Source organism: Rattus norvegicus, chromosome 10 (genome assembly GCF_021556685.1).
Source record: "Rattus norvegicus strain SHRSP/BbbUtx chromosome 10, alternate assembly SHRSP_T2T, whole genome shotgun sequence".
In the NCBI taxonomy this organism is placed as follows: Eukaryota; Metazoa; Chordata; class Mammalia; order Rodentia; family Muridae; genus Rattus; species Rattus norvegicus.
The window spans coordinates 69,632,593-69,646,251 of NC_141543.1; the positions used below are offsets into that span (position 1 = coordinate 69,632,593).

The 13,659-nt window shown below is 45.3% G+C and overlaps 1 protein-coding gene across 2 annotated transcripts in view; it reads left to right on the top strand.

Moving 5' to 3' along the window:
* The first annotated feature begins 203 nt into the window (after window positions 1–203).
* Window positions 204–13,659, top strand: part of Lyrm9 (LYR motif containing 9) — a 28,580-nt gene continuing 15,124 nt past the window's right edge. Inside the window, exon 1 of one of the 2 annotated variants that reach the window (XM_087573699.1) lies at window positions 204–296. The gene's annotated coding sequence lies outside the window, so the exon portion shown is untranslated. The remainder of the gene's footprint in view (window positions 297–13,659) is intronic. The other variant, XM_087573700.1, reaches the window with a different exon arrangement.

Here is a 13,659-nt window from a genome sequence, read left to right on the forward strand (position 1 = left end):
TTTAACTCACACAACCTTGCTCTCTGGGCATACCTCCTACCTAGCCCTCAACCAGCAGTTGCTGAGTGAGCTTGTGGGTGGAGAAGAGGGAAGCCTTTTCTTCCGTTTTAACACTCTGACCCTCTCTCTACGGAGTGGGTTGTTTTAATGACTTTGAAGCAATAGAGACATCAATCTGCATTCTCATGTTGAGATCCCAGAAGGTGCAGCAGAGTGGGACACAGACATCCTCAACCCTGGGCTTTAGAGCCAGGAAAGAGAGGGACCTGAGGCCAGAGAATCTGCCCCGGTCACAGGTAACAGTGTTGGGTTCCACACCACTGCTCTGCTCTTTCCCTAGCTATGAGGATGACTTCCCTGCACTGTTCTAGGTGAACTGTAGTTGAGAGAGAAAGATAGCTGGCAGAGGGAGAAGAAAGCACGCTCGAAGATCAACAGTTTTTGGATTCTGGGCATTGCCCTCCTGTACATTCTGGTCATTTTGTTTCAATGTGGAGATGAAAATCCTGCATTCTGCTTCCTGAAACTGGGTTACATTTTGTTGGTGACAGGCCAGCTGGCCTGAGAGATATGTTGCCATGGCAAATGGTAAGTAAGGTCACCTTGTGGTTGTTCACTTGACCCAAGCTTGTTATGTCTAGACTTCCATGCCGGGGGTGACCGAGCCCTGGAAATCAGAGAATCTCTGACCTATCCGGAGTTGCTGGTTTGTTCCATTTTCTCCAGCGTCCTGGACCTGAACAGGGTTTCCAACCCCTTTCATTTCCTATTCATGCCTGGCATTTCTTCCCTCTCTGTACTCCTGGGGCTTTGTGACTCTCAACAGATGCTACCCCCACCCCCATCCAGGAGGGGCCCTGGCCTCTGTGACAGCAAATCCATTGCACCACTTAGGTTTAATTAGAGCACAATGAAGGATGATTAGTTTACACATCAAAGCACTGAAACAACTCGACAAATTGGCCCTATCCCAAAGCCCACCCTCCAACCCCCCAGGAGTTGGCCTTGAACTCCCTGGCTCTGCTGGCCGTGGTTGGGCAGCCAACAGTGAAGGTTCTGAGCCCCTTGCAGCAGCACTGAAGGCCGCCCAGCTGGCTTCTACCCCCACGGTCACTGTGGCTTTCCACTCCAAGTCTACCCTTAGCCATGGATTAACCTTCGCCTGTAGGCAGCGCTCTGTTACTTGTTGACTTGATTCTACAGTCTTCGAGTCGGCCAGATCCTTCCTTTGTGAAAACCCTTCTTCCTTCCCAGTGAGAGCTCTGCTGTTTGAGGACACTATGAGGGAGTGAGAAAGACAAATCAAAAGATCTTCAGCTCAGGCCACGTGGCCATCGGCAGATGATTTCTTTGTTATCTGATGAGGAAGGAGATAGGAATTATAGGTTGTGCCAGGTGTGCTACTGCACACCTGGTGTCCTTGCACATGGAAGGTTGAGGCAGGAGGATTGTAAATTTTTAAAAAGATTTTATTATCATTATTGTTGTTATTATTATTTTAAGATTTATATATATATATGAATACTCTACTTACATGTATATCTATCTGCATGACAGAAGAGGCCATCAGACGTCACTACAGATGGTTGTGAGCCACCGTGTGGTTGCTGGGAATTGAACTCAGGACCTCTGGAAGAGCAGCCAGTGCTCTTGACCACTGAGCCATCTCTCCAGCCTTAAAGACTGTAAACTTGAGGCCAGCCTGGAACTAAATAGTGAGATTCTCTCAAAGCAAAGCCCCCTCCCCCAAAAAAGAAAGAAATTAGAAGGTACGGTGAGGTAAACAAACTATTATTGCTAGGTTTCCCCTACATACGATTTCTTCTTCTTGTGACTGACCAAGAGGCAGCCGAACACTCTCTATAAGACTGTCTTTACGATTCTTACATCAGAGCGCTTACTTTCAAAGTGCACCGGTGGTGTCACACACACACACACACACACACACACACACACACACACACACACTCACATACGTGCACTCTCAAGTGCAGAGGAGGCCGGAGGTGGATGTCTTCATCATGTGACATCTACCTTGTTTTTTGAAACTGGGTCACTCATTGGCCCAAACTCAACAAGTAGCTTAGCTCGGCTGGTCAGTGAGCCACAGTGATCCACCTGTTTTTGCTACCCTGGAATTGAGTTTATAAGTGATAGTGGGGGTCCAGCTCGGTCCTCATGCCTGCCAGGCAAGTACTTTGCTTACTGAGCCATCTCCTTAGCCCTAGTTCCTTTTCTGTGATGTCAAGCATCAGTGCGGTTGGCCAGGTGCTGGGAGACAAGAATGTGTGTTTCTTTTGACTGAAAAGGCTGGTCTGTTTGTATTGATGATCAGTTGATTAACTGAAAACAAACCCAAAATTTCACCCAACAATCCAAGCTGTTATTCTCTCCTGACCCACATGCGTGCCCACCAAGACAATTGGTACGTCCATCTCCAAGTCAATCTGTGGCAGAGATGTGTATGTAGGTCTCCCTCGTGGTCCATGGTCCTCAGCATTTGATGATCTTTTCTGTCAGAAGCAAGAGGACGGTGGCCATAGTAGAATCCCATGCAACACAAAAGCCTGGGCCTCTTTCTTGAACGACTGAGGAGGCTGAAACCTAGTTCCCTGGCTGTGGGCCTTGAGGGTGAACAGGCGTCAGCTTTGCCATTGTGATGTGGACAGACAGGTGAATGCTGTACACGGTGGTGGGTGGGGGGCTGAACGGGCTTCTCGAGGAAGATGACACTGCATTGTTAGCATAAAACCCAGAGCCTATTGATCTGGCTGATTAGAAAGCCTTCCAAGGCGCTGGGGTAATTAGCACAATTTACAGAGTAGCAGTTATCGGCTTCATTGCCTAATTAACAATGTAAATATCTTTCTAAATGACATTTTATAATCACCATCAGACCCTCTAGCACTGGCCCTGCTCATTGCTGATTCCTTTCCAGATGTAGAGTTGGGTTTTTTTCCCCCCTCTGCCTAACATGGCATTTCTGCATCACATGTGATAATGCGATTGCATGCGCCCCACATCTCCTCATTTGTATCTTACTAGGGGTCTACTCCGCCTCCATCTCTCCAGCCCCAAATATTCAGTCTGCCAATTGAATTGCCAATTAAAAGTACTTAATTAGACGTGAAAGGGGACTTCTGTCGTGTTCTGGATTCTGAACTGTTTTTTATTTATGCGCTTAGCAGGATAAGTCATCTTAAATCAGCATCACATTTTTCCCTCTGAAGAGCATGTGAGAAACTCAGCTATTAAGAGAAGGGCTTTAGCACAATATTTGTGTGCACTAGTCATGGGTGCAAGGGCTCATCCCAAACGCATATGTTGCTTTGGCAAGCCTGGTTCTTCATATTTATTTTATCTCCTTACCATTTTTTTTTTGTACAATTAACGTTGGTCATAGACTATTGGACTTGGCTAATGAAGCATGGGTGCAAAGAACTGTAAGAAAATTTACTTTAAATTCACCTATCAGTCAGAATATCAGGGACATATTAAAGATTTATTGTCTTGTGTCCAAGTTCCAAATGCAGGCTGGGGACTGGGAGTGTCACTTCATGATAGAGGCCTGGCAGGCCTAAGGCCCTGGGTTCCAATCAGAAACTAGAGAGTGTACACATCGCTCTCCCGTGGGGATGGAAATTTCAGCTTCCTTGGGAGGAGCACTCCAAAGGGCTTCTGTCACAGGCATAATGACAGCTCCAGCTTCAGGCTCGTCCTCTCCTGGTCTTTGGTTCTGTTGAACTGCACACCGGTCACTGCAGTCACACATCTACAAAGCAAGTTTTAAAAAAAGAAGAAGAAAGGAAAAAGAATTTAATGTAGCCCAGTTACATTGTATTGGTGGGAAGAGAAGGGGAGACAAAGACGAATTTTTGAAGAGTTTGCTGTGGTTTTTAATTAGCCATCTCGCCCTGCTTCCCCATTATCACTGATTTGTGTGATAAGTGACAATTATATGTGTCATAAGTATACTCCTTTTTGCTGAAGACAAGAGATCTCGTGTGTGATGCAAATAAGAATGCTAATTTTGTAATGAGCCAATGCATTTTTCAAGAAGTTTACAGTCTAGAGCGGGGAATAAAACATGTGCATAAATAATTGGAATGCAAAGCAGAAAACCGGTGCGTCCTGAGACAGTACAGAAAGAGTTATGGAGAGAGAGAGAGAGAGAGAGAGAGAGAGAGAGAGAGAGAGAGAGAGAATAAATTATAGTTGAGAGACTCAGGAACAGCTTGAATGCTTGAAGGTTTGGGAAATTGTCATACAAGTATGTGGAGACCCTCGGTGTGGGTTACAGACTAAGGGAGCATGGGAAGAAAACACGGAGGTGGGACAGCAAGAAATGCAAATGAGGGAACAGGATGTTGACTTGGGTGTTAGGTGAGTGGACTGGAGGCTGCACCGCCATTGGTCCTGTGAGGGTGGGGCAGGCCCTCATCTCGGTCTTTGCTGAGCCTTGACTGTGAGTCTAACACATCACAGCACTTTCTCCAGACTAAGGATTGTTGGCGTTTTAAAATAAATAAGTAGATGGCTCTTCGGGCGGTGCTGCCCCTGTCGAGGTGACTCGCCTTTGCCACAGTAGCACAAAGGCAGCCATAGATAATATTGAAAGGGAACGGGCAGGCTGTGTCCGAGAAAACGCTCTGACCTCTGAGCTGTGAATTCCACGTGATTTTCACACATCTTCCGATATTTCTTTTGTCTTTTGCTATAGAAATCTGCAAGGGCTGCAGCGTGCCGGGTACAGGCTGGGAGTGGACTGAGGGGGACGCGCGGCCTATGTGCTAAGGGACTATGATGGTGCTCATGGGTATTGGTGGTCATGACTCCATCACCGCTGTGTTCCTGGGATCAAGCTTCTGTGTGTAGCCAGGAGGCATCAGTGGGTGGGGTACATGCTCTTGATGAACACTAATAGTATTTAATAATGAAAAACAAACAACCCAGCAAGAATTTGGACAGGTCTCATAAACAAAGGGGGTGTACAGTCTTCTTCTGCACCGGGGAAGCCTTGAAGCCCACTCAGTGGTAGGATATATTTGGACACCATGAAACCACCTGCCTGGCCTGAATTGGGAATTTCTGAGTGGTAGCCAGCTAATAATAACCTCCATCCATCCATCTTCCTGAGAAGGTTCTGAGGTCTCCAGTAAGTGTGATTTTTGTCCTTCCCACACCCCACAGCCTTCTCAGCACTGCCTGCCCTTCAGAGAAAAGGATAGGTGTGAGCAGGTTCAGAGCTGTGGGAGGCCTGTTAACCTCTCTGGCCTTCTTTCCTGCTTAGCTACTCCGAACTCCAGCGTGGGAAGGCCAGATGACCAGTGATGGAAAGGTGGGGCCAGGTTTGCCCTTTGTGGCTGGATTAGAGCAGTTGTTGGATCAGAGAAGTATCCCCTACTTTCAGACACAGCACACAATAAAGGATTTAAACACACACACACACATACACACACACACACACACACACACACACACACACGTCATAGTACCACGTGCCTATAATCCCAGTACCACAGAGGTGGAGGCAGCAGGATCACCTGTTTAGGACCAGGCTGGATTACAAGAGACCTTGTCTCCAAAAACCAAACTAACCCAAACTAAGACAAACAAAACCCCCAAAGACATAAAATAAAGTATTTTTTAAGAAAATGGAATGGCATTTTTATGCTTAAAATCTCCGTCCTCTGATCTTCTGAGCCTTCTCCTCTTTTATCCAGGAAAAGTCTTTGAATTGTATTTTAATGAGAGAACAGCACGGAAAGGGTTAACCGAGTGGCTTAGTTTCCAGTGCCTCTGGTAGGAAAGTCTAGTCCGATGACCCAGGGGCTGCTGGAGATTTTAGGAAGGTAGGGACAGAGAAGGCAGTCGTGACCTGTGACACCACAGAAGCCACTGGAAGTCTCGTTCAGAGCAGAGAAGTCAGGGATTGACTGGGGGACAAGTGGACAACTGTGACAGTGGCTTCTGTGTGTGCACAAACACATTTGCACACGCCAAAGCCAGAGGTTGGTGTTGGCTATCTTCTTTGATTACTCTTCACCTTGTTTTCAATCAGGCTCTGTCACTGAACTAGGGCTCACTAGTTTGGCTAGACCGGTTAACCAGCAGCCCCTTCAAACATTCTGTCCTTGGGTCCCCTGTGCTGGACTGACCAGCGGAGGCTGCCCTTCCAACCTTAATGTGGGTGCTTAGGATGGAGTTCAGCTCTGCAGCACAGGGCTCACCGAGCCAGCTCCTCATCTCTGCTCGACATTTAGATCTCAGTCTAAATGTCGTATACTTGTAGTGGTCTACACTAGTCATCTGGCCTTTTAATGGTGTGTGTATGCGTGCATACCTGCACACTAAAATAGGGCACCAGATCTCATTACAGATGGCAGTGAGCAGTTGCTGGGATTTGAACTCAGGACCTCTGGAAGAGCAGTCAGTGCTCTTAACCACTGAGCCATCTCTCCAGCCCCCATTATTTATTTTTTTTAAGAATTTATTTTTAATTATATGTATGCATATGTATCTGTGTTGGTGTGTGTGCTCGAGGGTACATTGCTCTTGAAGGCCGGAAGAGGGCCTTTGGGTCCCCCTGGAGCAGGACTCACAGGCAGTTGTAAGCTGTCCAAGGTGGGTTCTCTGAAAGAGCAGCAGGTACTCTTAATCACTGAGCCGTCTCTCCAGCCCCCATATATGCTTTATATATTCTGTCTCCTCAGAACATAGAAGCGGTGGTATCTGCCAGGGCCTTTGTATGTATATGATGAATTAAACGTTTGGCTCCAATGGAGAATAAAGAAAGGAACCTGGGGGTTGGGGATTTAGCTCAGTGGTAGAGCGCTTGCCTAGCAAGCACAAGGCCCTGGGTTTGATCCCCAGTTCCGGAAAAAAGAAAAGAAAAAAAAAAAAAAGAAAAAAAAAAAGAAAAAAAAAAAAAAAAGAAAGGGACCTGGGCGTGGGGGACGGAGGACACAGAGAATTGTATGACATTTGGTTCCCTTGGCTTAGCGTTTATCAAACCTTCACATAGCTGGGAACCATCCTGGGATCTTGTAAAAATGTGGATTCTGACTCCACTGTCTGGATGAAGATTCTGAGTTTCTAACAGGCTCCCAGGCGAGAGGCTCAGACCGAGGGTCCACAAATCACCTTCTGAGAGGCAAAGCTCTAGACCTCTTCAGTATGTTGCTTAGAATGAGCAAGCGGAGAAGTGGAGATTAATTAGGGATGGAGCAGAAGTAACTAGCGGCAGTGACTTTAACAGCTCTCAAGGGAGAGAACCAGGAGACCCACAGGGGTTGTCAAAGGCACTTGGCAGCCCAGCCGTGCCTCATTCTAACAGCAAAGGAGAGAGGCTGAGAGCTCTGAGGGGGTGCTCTCATCTGGTGGCCTTGACCTTTCCCACGGGCAGTTAGCCGAGAGTCAGGGTGGAGGTGGAGTGTGGGAGCTCTGAAGAGCAGTCATTTTCTTCCCAGGAAGTACCCAGGATGCATTTAAAGTCAGACCCATCAGCTCTGTTGTGTAATTTTCTCAACATTAATCTGCTTGGGGGCAGATTGGAGGAGGATGATAGATTCAGTCGGAGTGAGACAGAGGGCTGGGGGTGTGAGGAGGGAGCTTTTAGTGTCGCACGACACTGGCTGGGACCCTGCTGCCCAGCTCGGTTCTCATGGAGCTTCAGTCGGGAGATGGATATGACTCGATATAATCACACAAACACACGTTTGTATATACACGCATGCACTAACTGTAAATGTACAGATTTATAGATGTACATTAATGACAGCAGACTTGTCAGTGGCTTGCCCCTAGCCTCTGAGCCTTACCTTCTGCCATACTTGACTGATTTCCCATTGCCCCAAACATCATGGCAGGCTAGCCCTACCATGGAGTCAGTGCCCTGAGAGCATCATTTATCCAACAGCTAAAAGAATGGCCCTATAAGTACCCCCAGGGTACTAACTACACTGACCGCCAAAGGGAGCCTTCCAGGGAAGTCTGATGTGGTCCTAGCTTGCTTGGCAGGTGTGATGGTTTGCATATGCTTGGGCCAGGGAGTGGCACTGCTAGGAGGTGTGGCCTTGTTGGAGTAGGTGTGTCACTGTGGGTGAGGGTCTTAAGCCTAGACACCTGGAAGTGAGTCTTCCACTAGCAGCCTTCAGATGAAGATGTAGACCTCTCAGCTCCTCCTGCCCCATGCCTGCCTGGATGCTGCCATGCTCCCACCTCGATGATGATGGACTGAACCTCTGAACCTGTATGCCAGTCCCAATTAAATGTTGTCTTTTATAAGATTGTCTTGGTCATGGTGTCTGTTCACAGCAGTGACAAGACAGAAGCTGGTACCAGGGATTGGGGTATTGCTATGAATAGCCTGACTGTGCTTTTATTTGGAAGAATGTAGATTCGGGGACTTTGGCTTTGGAAAGCAGTGGAATGCTTTAAATGGGGCTTAACAGGCTAACCTAGTAGGAATATAAAAGACTTTGTTACTGAGAGTGATTCCAACTGTTTGGACTTGGCCCAATATGGTTCAGAAGAATTTCAGTATATGGCCTAGAGATTGTTTTTTTTTTTTTTGTTTGTTTGTTTGTTTTTTTGTTTTTTTGTTTTTGTATTTTTTGCCATTTTCTGAAGAGTCTGTCTGAGGCTAAGGTGAAGAGATTTAGATTAATTGCTTTGAAAAAGGAAGACTCAAAACAGCCTGGTGTAAATTCTTCTGTGTGGTTACTAAATTCAGTCTTATGAAGAGCATTTTAATGAAAAGGAGCAAGCTGAGAAAGGAAAAATACAAAATACATGGTTCGAGTATTAAAGTGAAATAGAGCTGAACCCTGTGTTCAAGGATATTAAATTGAATTAAGGGAGTAATGACCTTGGGGCAAGATCCCACCCAGCTAAGTTTAGCTCCAGGCAATTTAGTACAAATCTTTAATCCCAGGAGGCAAAGACAAGCAGATCTCTGAGTTCAAGGAGGGAGTGTGGCAACATCTAGGCAGGCGTGGTGTAGGCAGAACTCAGAGTTCTGCATCTACATCTGAAGGCTGCTAGTGAAAACTCACTTCCAGACATCGAGGGTGAGGGTCTTAAGCTAACACCCACAGTGACACACCTATTCCAACAAGGCCACACCTCCTAATAGTGCCACTCCCTGGCCCAAGTATATACAAACCATCACAGCGGGGCTCTGTATGGACTCCTTGCTTCATGTCCCCAGTCGCTTACTGGGTCCTTCTAGATCCTTGTCCAGATAAACTATATGCTCTCAAATTCTTGCTTCAGTGTCTTCAGGGGATTTTAAACTGATGCCTGCCATAGAGTCGGGACAGGCTACTTACCGTCTGGTAGCAGGTCTGCTCCAGTGTAGGAGTGTGGGTGTCAGGGAAGTGGAGAAGGATATATTTGGGATCTAAAGGAGAATGTCAGAAGGCACAGAGTACATTTGAAAGTATCACAGGGCTGTGGTGAAGGCTTGGGAACAGGAAGTGAAGCTTTGGAATTGAAAACACTACAGGGCCTTGTAGGATGAAGTCAGAAGTTTGACCTCTGTGCTCAGAGAACTCCGAGGAGCCAGTAAGGGGTCTATCACAGGACAAAGACAAGATTTAACCTGTCTCAAACAACAAGATGTGGGAGAGCGAGGCTGGGCAGGGAGGAGGCAGGAGAGAAACTACAGGAAAGGAATGCTTGCCTCTTTAATGACTTGGGGCTCTAATGATGGTTTGTCTGGAAAGGGTATCAGCATGTACTTGCCAAAGTGGACAGTTATCTATTAACTACATACTTGATTGACCAGAACACCCTATTTCCTGTCTATGCCAAAGAATGGTTTCCCCTCACTAATGTCCACCTGCTCCCTTTTCCCTTGGCAGCTTCACTTGACCAGTGTTCTTTTTGGAACAATATTCACAAGGTTAACTCCCTCCTCCTTTCCCTCCTTCTCTCCTCTAGTTTCTTCTCATCCCTCCTCCTTCCTGTCACTCTTCTTCATTTTGTCCCACTAATTCTATCTAATAATTATTTCCTCCATTTTTGTGGCATTGGATTCTTTTTTCCTCTTTAACAATTCATTTATTTTTTATTCTTTATGTGCATTGTATTTGCCTGCATGTATGTCTGTGTCAGGTGTCAGATCCCCTGGAACTGGAGTTACAGTTGAGAGTTGCCGTGTGGGTGCTGGGAATTGAACCCTGATCCTTTAGAAGAACAGCTAGTGCTCTTAGCTGCTGAGTTATCTCTCCAAACTCTTTGCATTGAATTCTTATCTGTGGCCATTTATATTATTACTATTATTTATTGTTTTAGCTTTTTTGAGGTAAGGTTTCTCTGTATAGCTCTGGCTGTCCTGGAATTCTGTAGAACTCTGTAGACCAGGCTGCCTTCAAACTGAGAAATCTGCCTGCTTTTGCCTCCTGAGTGCTGGGAACCTGTGACCATCTTAAGATTCTGCATATGTCACCACTAGAAACAGAACTACAATTTGAACCAGGTCATTTAAAAGTAGGGCTTGCATTAAACAGGATCAAAAGACAAAAAAGAAGGGAAGAAAGAAAGAAAGAGAGAAAGAGAGAGAGAAAGAAGAAAAGAAAGAAAGAAAGACAGAGAAGAAACACGTTCATAAGCATATCCACTCCTTTGTAAGATTGGCATGCATGTGCAAGTGGCAAGCATTTGCCTACAGCAAGCATTTGCTTTTTCTTTCTTTCTCTCCCCCATCTCCCCTCCTCTTCTCCCATCTGCTTTTTACTTCTTCCTCCTTTGCTTCCTCCTCTCCCCCTCCTCTTCCTCTTCTTCAGTAGTTGTTTTAATGGAGTCTTGCTGTGTAGACCAGGCTTGTCTCAAACTCAGGATTCTGTTTCAGTGCCCCCTGGTGCTGGCGTTACAGTCATGAATGACCATGCCTGGTTACACTTACTCTTTTCGTGGAAAAAAAATCCACTCCAAAGGCAATTTACACAAAAAGTATGGATATTGGTATAAATGTTATTTAAGTCTTAAATCATGTGAGACATATTTTAAAAAAAATGTCGGGGACTGGAGAGATGGCTCGGTGGTTAAGAGCACTGACTGCTCTTCCAGAGGTCCTGAGTTCAATTCCCAGCAACCACATGGTGGCTCACAACCATCTGTAAAGAGATCCGATGCCCTCTTCTGGTGTGTCTGAAGACAGCTACAGTGTATTTATATCTAATAAATGAATAAATCTTAAAAAAAAAAAGTCAGACAAAAAAAAGCAGAGAGCCAAGCCCAGAGGTGGCACATTACCTATGAGGCTTCACATGCAGTTACTGTCAATAGATTACTACAGAACACACCAGAAGGGTAGGATGACATGGACCCGCCAGGTGGGTTAGACTTATTGTGCTGCAGAAAGTAACACGAAACTGAAGTCCTGGAGACTAGACTCCATCCTGTAGCGCATCTGATGTGACTAGTCCTGGTTTGCCTTTCCCCTCATACTCCTTTTTATAAAAATCTTGAGTCCTTGTTCATCCCCTTCTCCCACCCAGCAATTACAGAAGAAAAGACACTAGATGCCTGAGATCTCACATAACCTTTTACACCCGATATTTTCATTGTCTTACTAACAACCGTCTCTGGTAGTCGGCAAGGGCTATGTTTTGCAACACCCCAGGGTGGTAAAGATCTGTATGCAGGATTTTTTCCATTTTTTGCTTTGGTGATCTCTTTTGGCACATTTACCTGTCACTTTGTGCCCCTCTCCCACGGTCTGGCAGAATTTGAGTCATGCAAATTGCAAACTGGTAAATAGCAACTTTGCATATTTTGAATAGAAGGGAACATCAAGGTAGTTGCTCACCCCGTAGAGTGGAGGGGGACCGAGCCAGGGCAGATCCAGGGGCCTAAACATTTTCTTCAAAGTATCTTATCATGCTTATCACATCCATTGTATATTTATGAATTAATTTGAATTATTTACATGGTCAACATTTGAGACAATAACCCGATATAATCAAAGCATGCAAATGCATCACTTCTCTTTGAAATGTAGAAATGGGGCTAGGAGCTGGCTCGGTGAGTAGAACAGGCACTTGCTGTCAAGCCTGTCAGCCCGAGTTCATTTCCCTGGACCCACTCCTCAGGTTTTTACCTCTGACCTACACACACACACACACACACACACACACACACACACACACACACACCCCACAGCACGTACACATAACGGTAAGCAAATACATGCAATTTTAAAAATCTGGAGGTTGTTTTAAACTGAAAGCATCAGAATTTCTTGCCTCTTTCTCTACAGAGGGGTTCCAAAGTTGCCCCTGTCAGGCTACATGACATGAGTTCAGAAAGCAAGAGAACATGGCCGTGTGGTTCTGAGGGAAGCTGGTAGAGCATGGCCGTGTAGTTCTGAGGGAAGCTGGTAAATTCCCCAGTGAGGAGGAATCTCCTCCGTGGCCAACTCTTGAGCGATAAATTTCTTAAGCAAAGGGTTTTTTTGAATTCCATTGATCTGTAAATACATGCAAGGGCGCCCAGCTGCTGAAATTTCAGGCTAGAAGCAAATGACAGAATAAGAATAGCTGGGTTTTCATTAGAGTGTGGACCTGGTGTCATGTCAGTGAATACTTGGACTGGTAAGAATTTTTTTAGTTTTACTACAGAAATGAAATCTAGGGCTGGAGAGATGGCTCAGTGGTTAAGAGCACTGACTGCTCTTCCAGAGGTCCTGAGTTCAATTCCCAGCAACCACATGGTGGCTCGCAACCATCTGTAATGGGATCTGATGCCCTCTTCTGGTGTGTCCGAGGACAGCTACAGTGTACTCATATACATAAGATAAATAAATCTTAAAAAAAAAAAGAAACGGAATCTAAAGTTTCTGTAAGGTTAATAAGAATCACTCTTGATTATTTGTTTTTGCTTTTGGTTTTCTTTCTCTTTCTTCCTTTTTTTTTTTTTTTTTTTTTTTTTTGGTTTTGTTTGTGTTTTCCTAAGACAAAACAGCCCTGTTTCTTTGTGTAACAGACTTAGCTGTCCTGAAACTCGATTTGTAGAGCAGACTGGCCTTGAACTCACAGAGATCCACCTGCCTCTGCCTCCGGAGTGTTGGGATTAAAGGTGTGCACTTCCACACCTGGTTTGGATTATTCTTAAATCCAGGTTATCAGTGTGACTCGGTAAAAGAAAGGAAGTTGTTATGCACATCTCTCCCTCAGGCAAATGGTTTTTTCCTTTTCTGTTCTTGTTTTGTGCTGCCTAGTTGTTGACCAAGAGTTTTCTGAGAAAGATAAATGTTGTATCTCTGTAAAGACAGGAGTAACACAAGGACAAGGGAAGGTGGAGCCTTTTGGAGGTAAAGCTAACAGCTTGCTTCTTGAATATTTTATGATCTAGGTATTAGAATGAGGCTTCTGAAGCAGGAACACAGAGATCTAGGAACAAAAGAGTGGGGCTGAGAGAACAGACTGAAATTTCTTAAAAATATGAAAGGATCTTAATGTTGAATGAGAGAGTGGATTGGCGTCCCAGCAGGTTGCTCCTAGTAAGGGCTCTAAAAGTGTAATGATTTATTGATTGGATCTGCACTAATGACATGCCGTGATTATGCATGGGTAAATAAGAAGGCTGATTTATGAGGGTGCAATTGGATCTTTCAGATATATTTGGTCCAAGTCTACATATTGAAAATAAATG